Source organism: Orycteropus afer, unplaced genomic scaffold (assembly GCF_000298275.1).
Source record: "Orycteropus afer afer isolate SDZICR_OR568_19922 unplaced genomic scaffold, OryAfe1.0 scaffold00124, whole genome shotgun sequence".
In the NCBI taxonomy this organism is placed as follows: domain Eukaryota; kingdom Metazoa; phylum Chordata; class Mammalia; order Tubulidentata; family Orycteropodidae; genus Orycteropus; species Orycteropus afer.
The window spans coordinates 2,074,061-2,081,757 of record NW_006921711.1 but is presented as its reverse complement, the minus strand read 5'-3'; positions in this window follow the sequence as shown (position 1 = coordinate 2,081,757).

The following is a 7,697-nucleotide window of genomic DNA, read 5'->3' as shown; positions in this document are numbered from 1 at the left end:
TATACGAAGATAAATTCAAAAAGAACTCAGCTGTAAGAGTTCAAAATGGTTACTTTTAGGGAATTCATTTTTTCTTAATAAGCCTTGTAGAACTAATTGGTTTTTTGAACCATGTAAATAAGTATGTTTAATTAAGAAAAGAAAAAAAAAATGAAAAAGCATAGTAAAGCAACAGCCCATTATTTGATAAGAAATAAGAAACTGCAATTAAGAACACAAGACAATTTCCCTAATGAAAAGATGGACTATTATGAAGAAGAACATGGGATCAAGATTGACAACTTGCAATATGCATACGACACAACCTTGACTGCCAAAAATGAAGAGTATCTGAAGCATTTAGTGATGAAGGCTAAAGACCACAACCTTCAGCATGGCTTATGCCTGAACATGAAGAAAAAGAAAATCCTAATAACTGGACCAATAAACAACACCAGGACAAATGAAGAAAAACCTGCAATTGTCAATAATTTCATCCTACTTAGATCAACAATCAACATTGACAGAAGCAGTCAAGAAATCAATTGCACTGGGCACAGCTTCTGATAAAGACCTCTTTAAGTTTTTAAAAGCATAGATGTCACTTTGATGACTAAGATGCACCTGATCCAAGGTCTTTTTAACTGCCTCATAAGCATGCAAAAATTGAGCAATGATTGTCTATGAAGTGGGGAGTGCACCCAAGAACATGTATAGGGTTGGCAGACAATGGTCCTATAACTTTATGTGTATGATCTGAATTCCCAGGTGTATAATGGAGCTGACAAGGGGCAAGGTTGTAGTCACTGCTTGGTCACAGCCAACTACCCACAGTAACCGAGCAGTTGAACCTGTGGGCTCAGGACCATAGTCGCAGAGGACATCAAGCTCAATTGGCTTAACATACTACACAAAACACTGTTCCACCTCCTACTGTGGCGAGTAGCGAATGGGATCTTAAAACCTTGCAAACTCCCATCTAATGCAACGATGGGTCTCTCCTCGTCCAGAGGAAAGGAAAATGAAGAAAACCAAAAATTCATGGAAACAATTAGTCCTAGCGACTGGTACACCATCCAATCCGCAGCCTGTACAACTATGAGACCAGAAGAACTAGATGATGCCTGGCTACTACTGTCAACCACTTGGAAGAGGATCTATGTAGGAGATCCTGGATAGACAGGGAGAACAATGTAGAACAAAACTCAAAATCATTTGGAAAAAAAAGGGGGGGGGGAACCAGGTTTGCTGGCCCGATGGAACCTGGTGGAACCACTGACACTATGGTCCCTAGCTGCCCATCAGGTCTGGAAGTGAACGCATGCCTGTGGCTTCCAGCCAAACAATGGACAGGCATATGAGTTGAACATTTACCTGAGGTAGGTACACTCCTTGGAGAGAACAAGCATGGGAGAAAGAAGGGCTGCTTACACACAGGGAGACAGCTCAGGGAGCAGGAATGCATGGAGGGATGGACACAGGGAAGAGGTAACTGTTGGGAGGAAGTGGGAGGGGAGATGTTGCATTGTGGTAAATTGTGGTTAATGTCATGAGACAAAGTGTATGCGAACTGCTGTATGGAAAGTGTATTTGCTCTGTAAATTTTCACCCAAATCACAATAAAAAGAAAAAAAAGTTGAGCAATGAAAAAAGGAAGACAGAAGAATTCATGCATTTGAATAGTGGCACTAGCAAAGAATACTGAATGTACCATGGACTGCCAGAAGAATGGAAAAATCACTCCTACAAGAAATACAGCCAGAGTGTTCCTTAAAAGGGAGAAGTTAGCTTGCTAACTTTGGACATATCAACAGGAAAGACCAATAGCTAGAAAAGAACATACTGTTTGGTAAATCAGAAAGTCAGCAAAAATGAACCTCCTAAACCCAGGTAAAGCAGCTGTATGTGTGGGTAATGAGCTGTAATACTGAGCTAGTTAACAATGAAGATTAAGAGAATCCAGATGACATAAGAATGGACATCAATTTTGGGGGGAAGGGTGAGACAGTCTCCTATGAAACATAAGCAGGCTCCTTCTCGTATGGCATAAAGCAGAGCATGCATAGTGTGTGGGGGGGAACAGATCAGCTTACTATAAATCTGTTCCTGTTGCTTACTGTTTGCTTTCTGTAAGTAAAAATAATGGCTTTCATTTGCCAACACTGTGTAAGTGTCTTTTGTACAGCTCGATCACACTGGATGGACATAGCTAGTGTCCATGGAGTGGCTGGTACCACTACGTGGAATTCTCATCTCAATAGTCTGGTGGCTACTTGGCATCCGGTGACAGCCTTTATGGCAGCCTGAGTGTGTAACGCAGTTTTGTTCTGTTACACATAAGGTCACCATGAGTCAGAGCTGACTCAATGACAACTAACAATGATTCAATAAGAAAGGGATCAATACTGTAGAAAAATGAACAAAGAAAACACAGATGGATCTTAAACTATGTTCAATCTGAATATTCATAAGGGAAATGAAAATTGCACTGAGATATCATTTTTCATGTATCAGACTAGTAATGATCAAACGCTGGGTAGTCATATTCTCAGCATGATAATACAAAAACACACTCATATTTCAAAACCTAACCAAACCCACTGCTGTCAAGTTGATTCTGACTCAGAGTGACCCTATGACAGAATAGAACTGCCCCATACGGTTTCCATGGCTGTAAATCTTTATGAAAGCAGACTGCCACACCTTTCTCCCACAGAGCAACTGGCAGAGCTATTACAGACATACCACAAGTGGATGGCTTTAATAAAGAGAAATTTATTTTTCACAGTTTAAACCAAAATGAAACCTATGGCCATCAAGTCGATTCTGAATCATAGTGACCCCCATTGGGTTTCCAAGGCTGTAAATCTTTATGGAAGTAGATTCCCTCATCTTCCTTCTGCGGAGTAACTGATTGGATTTGAACAGCCGACCTTCTGATTAGCAGCCAAATGCTTTACTCACTATGTTACTAGAGTTCCTTTTCACAATTTAAACAAAAAAGCCAAACTCATTGCCATTGAGTTGACTCGACTCATAGCGACCCCTCCTTGGGTTTCCAAAGCAGTTATCTCTACAGAAATAGATTGCCCAATATTTCACAACTTTGTTGTTGTTGTTTGCTACCAAGTCGGACCCGACTCATAGCAACCCCTCCTTGGGTTCACAACTTAGGCGGCTAGAATGCTGAACTCAGGGCACTAGCTCCAGGGGAAAGCTTTCGCTCTTGAACATGCACTCTTCTAATTACCTGATCTATGAATATTGGGACATAAGCTTGCCAAAGTCTTTGGCCTGCTGCATGACCTACAGATCTTGGACATGCCAGGCCCACAACTCTTGTGAGTGAATCCCTCTAGAGAACCCAAACCAAGACAAAATTAAGTCAAGAAATTTCTAAAAGGGCATGAGTTTCAGGAATTACAGAATACAATGAATTTGAAAAGACCCACACATAATCATATCATTATGAAATTTCAACATACAGGAAATAAAAAATTCTTTAAAGCTTTCAGAGAAAACGGCTCACATACAAAGGATATGAATAAAAATGTCATTAGATTTCTCAACAATAATATTGGAAATCAAAAAACAATGGAATAGTATTTTTACAATTGAGAGAAATTTATTCTATACTAGAATTCTGCACTCAAACTATCACTCAAACTAAAGTGTTTTACATGTGCAAGATCTCAAGAAGTACTTTCTTTTTAAATTTCTGTGATTTGTGTGAAATTTTACAAAGCAGATTCTTTTTACATTTAATAGTTCATACACATTTAGCTTTGTGACAGATTACAATCCCCATAATTTAACAGCTCTCTTCCCACTTTCTCCCTGTGGTTACTCTTTCCCTGTGTCGTCCTTGCCTATATATTTCTGCCTTGCTGTGCAAATGCTGTCCTTCTGATATTCCATGGCTGAGTGTTCTAAGGAGTGCATCTCCCTGGTGTAGCAGCTCAGCTTCTAGGGTTGTCTACTGTTTGGCTAAGAGCTAAGCCACAGGAATGACTTCAATTCCAGGCCTGAAGGCGACTCGAGGCCATTGTCTTATGGGTTTCACCACTCTCCATCTGACTAGAAACCTGGTCTTTTTTGTTTTTGAATTGTGTTCACTTTTTTTCTCCCACTCTACCCAGGATCTCCAATTTTGATCCCTTTCTAAATGGTTGGCATTGGTCGCCAGGCACCATCTAATTCTTCTGGTCTTACAGTCATATAGGCTGAGGTTCTCTTGGTCCATTGGTCCTTGGGACTATTTCCGTGCATCTTTGATTTTCTTCACTCTTCTTTGTTTTGGACGAGGAGAGACCAATTGTTGGACCTTAGATGGTCACTTGCAAGGTGTGTTCATTTTTAAATTGTGATTTGGGTCAAAGTTTTCAGAGCAAATTCATTTTTCATACAGCAGTTCATACACACTTTGTTTCATGACACTGATTGCAATCCCCATAATGTAATAACTCTCTTCCCACTTCTTCCCTGTACTTGCCTCTACCCTGTGTCCTTCTTTGCTATGCATTTCTGCCACCCAAGCTATATCCCTGTGCAAATACTGTCCTTCTGTTCTCTCATGATGATTCATTATTCTAAGGAGTGTAGCTACCTGGTGTAAACGTTCATCTGATATGCCTGTCTATTGTTTGGCTGGAACCCCCAGAAGTGAGTTCTATTCCAGGCCTTAAGGGTGAGGATTCAGAGTCTCAAGGGTCTCATTAGGCTCTATCAGATCAGTAGGGCTGGTCATTTTTATGATTTTGAGTTTTGTTCCAAATTGTTCCCCCATTCTATCCAGAATCTCTTGCACTGATCCCTTTCTCAATGGTTGATAGTGGTAGCTGGGCAACATTTAGTTCTTCCAGTCTCAAGGTCATATAAGCTTAGGTTTGCATGGGCCACTAGTCCTTTGGACAAATTGTTTCCATGAGTCTTTGTTTTTCTTCATTCTTCATTTCTCTGGGCAAGGAGAAACCAATTGCTGTATCTAGATAGACACTGCAAGAAGCAGCATTTTTTTTTTTAAGCTGTTACAGGAAAATGCTGTGTTCAAATTGGAGCATAAGAAACAGGAAGGCAAGTATGATGGCAGAATAGGCAGAAAGACTGCACAGATCCTCTTCAACAAAGAAAAGTGGAACCAATTAACACAGATACAGAAGATAAGCCTGGACCCCTGAGCCTTGACTGAAAGGATACAGAAGCAGACTAAACTCCAACTAGCAGAAGAATTTACATGAAAACACCAAAAAAGGAGACATATGGAGCTGCGGTCTGGCAGTGATCCTGACAGCACAGACAGCTTAGATATGGTCAAGTGGTGGTAGGATCTAAGAATTGACCTAAAAATCAGCCCTGTTAGCCAGGGACTGCACAGAGGCCTGCTCTGGCGGCTGGTGAATAAACGGGGAAGCAGCAAAGAGGAAGGGTGACTTCTGACTGTTCGGAGGGCACAGCCATTTTGAACATTTACAAGCGGCTTGACCATTTTGGATATTTAAAGCAACAGCATAGCGTTCTCCCTTATTTCAGGGACTTAAGAACAGGCTCCAATTGCCAGGAACACCAAGAACATTCTGGAGGCGGACGACTGGAAAGGTGCGACAATCCCCTTGTTACTCTTATACCCCACACCCTCTTGGTGAACGGAGATGTGGCCATCCTGCACTCCCACCCACTTTCTGGGCTGCCAGGAATTCCATCTCAGTCTGTGTGCTCAGACGGAACCTGGGTGCCCCGACCCAATTTTTTTTTTCCTTTTTTCTGTTTTTGTCTGTTTTAAAACAACTATTATTTTTGCCCTTTATACTATTATTCTTTACTCTTCCCCCCCAGGTTCTAGTCTGAGCTTTTTATCTTTTCCCTGTTCCTGGTTGCAATTTTTTTCTTTCTCGTGTTTTTTTTTTTTTTTTCTTTTGCATTTTTCCCATTTTTTTCTTCATTATTCTCCTTCTCTGCCTTTTTTCTCTTATTGCCCTCTCCCCAGACATTGCAGTTTTTTTTCTTTACCCCCCCCCCTTTTTTGGTTACGGTTCCTGTACCTGATTACACAGTGTATTTTTTGTCCATTGGCTTTTACTTTTTTGATGGTTATTCAATTGTTAGTTTTGTCTAGCTGAGTGGAAGACAGCAACGGTCCCCATAAGACACAACTACACCCACACCTCCTGCAGCTTCACTTATGGAGTGAGAGCCACGACATCCTTCTCCACCAACCGGCCAGTGATAAACAACCACAAAGAAGGGCCTGACTCACCCTTGGCTACTCTTCACAAACAGTTAACAGAGACCTAAATACAACAATGCCATGATGTCTCAAAAACAACAGGCCATCACAGCCCACACAAAGAAGAAAGATAAAGTGGTAGAAACAAGGGAACAGGATACAGACCCAGAACATACCCTTGAGGAAGAAGCAGCATTAGAACTCTCTGATAAGGAATTCAAAAGAATTATATTTAGGTATCTTCAAAGATTGAGAGACAGGTAAGGAAAACACAGAAAAAACCCTAGAAAAATTCTGGAAAAAATATAGGAATGAAATGACAAAATAAATGAAAAATTAGAAATGATTCTAAATCTACAGAGAGAAATCCAGAAGATTAATAGAAATAACACACTGAAAGGGAAAAGGAGTAGAACTGATGCAATGGAAGACAGAATTAATGACACTGAAGACAAATACCTGAACACTTCTTTGGAAAGGGATCAATCAGAAAAAAGATCAAAACAAAATGAAGCAAGCCTAAGGTTCATGTGGGATACCATCAAAAGGAATAACCTACCTGTTACTGGAATTCCACAACAGGAAGAGAATAATAAAACCACAGAAAATTGTCCAAGATTTGTTGGAGGAGAACTTCCCTGATATGATAAAAGATGAGAATATATCCATTCAAGAAGTCCAACGAACCCCAGACAGGATAGACCCCAGAAGAAAATCACCAAGACATGTCATCAAACTCACCAAAACCAAAACCAAAGAAAGAATCCTGAAAGTAGCATGGGAAAAGCAAAACGTTACTTACAAAGGACAACCAGTAAGAATAAACTCTGATTTCTTAGCAGAAACTGTGCAAACAAGAAGGCAATGGGATAGTATATAAAACCCTGAAAGAAAAATTTTCAACCAAAATTGTATACCCAGCAAAACTGCCCTCGAATATGATGGTGAAATTAGGAGATTTCCAGATAAGCAGAAAGTAAGGGAATTTGTTAAAACCAGATCAACCTTACAAGAGATACTAAAGAGAGTCCTTTGAACAAGAAAACCAAAAATAGCAAATAACAACCGACCATTAATACACAAGATGACATAATCCAGAAAACCACAGCTGTGGACATATCCAAAGTAAAATAAGCTTACAAGATTTAAACAGGGAACCAGAGACATCAATTGGCAAGTGAGGACAACTACAAACCAAAAAGAGGGAAAATACAGTGTAGTTACAGAACTTCTAAATGGTGAGGACATTATGAGTTGCAAGATAGGACTATTCTAATCTCGGGGAGAAAATTATAAATCACATGTTAACCTCAAAGAAAAATGATAAACCTTCACATCACAATAAAAAAGAAGACAAGCACAAATATTCAGCAAATACTAAAACAACAGCAACAAAGGACATGACAACATAATTCATACATGAAATGAGCTCAGCACAGAAAATATGGAACAAAGAAACCATGGACACCATGAAAAAACACATAACAAGATGACA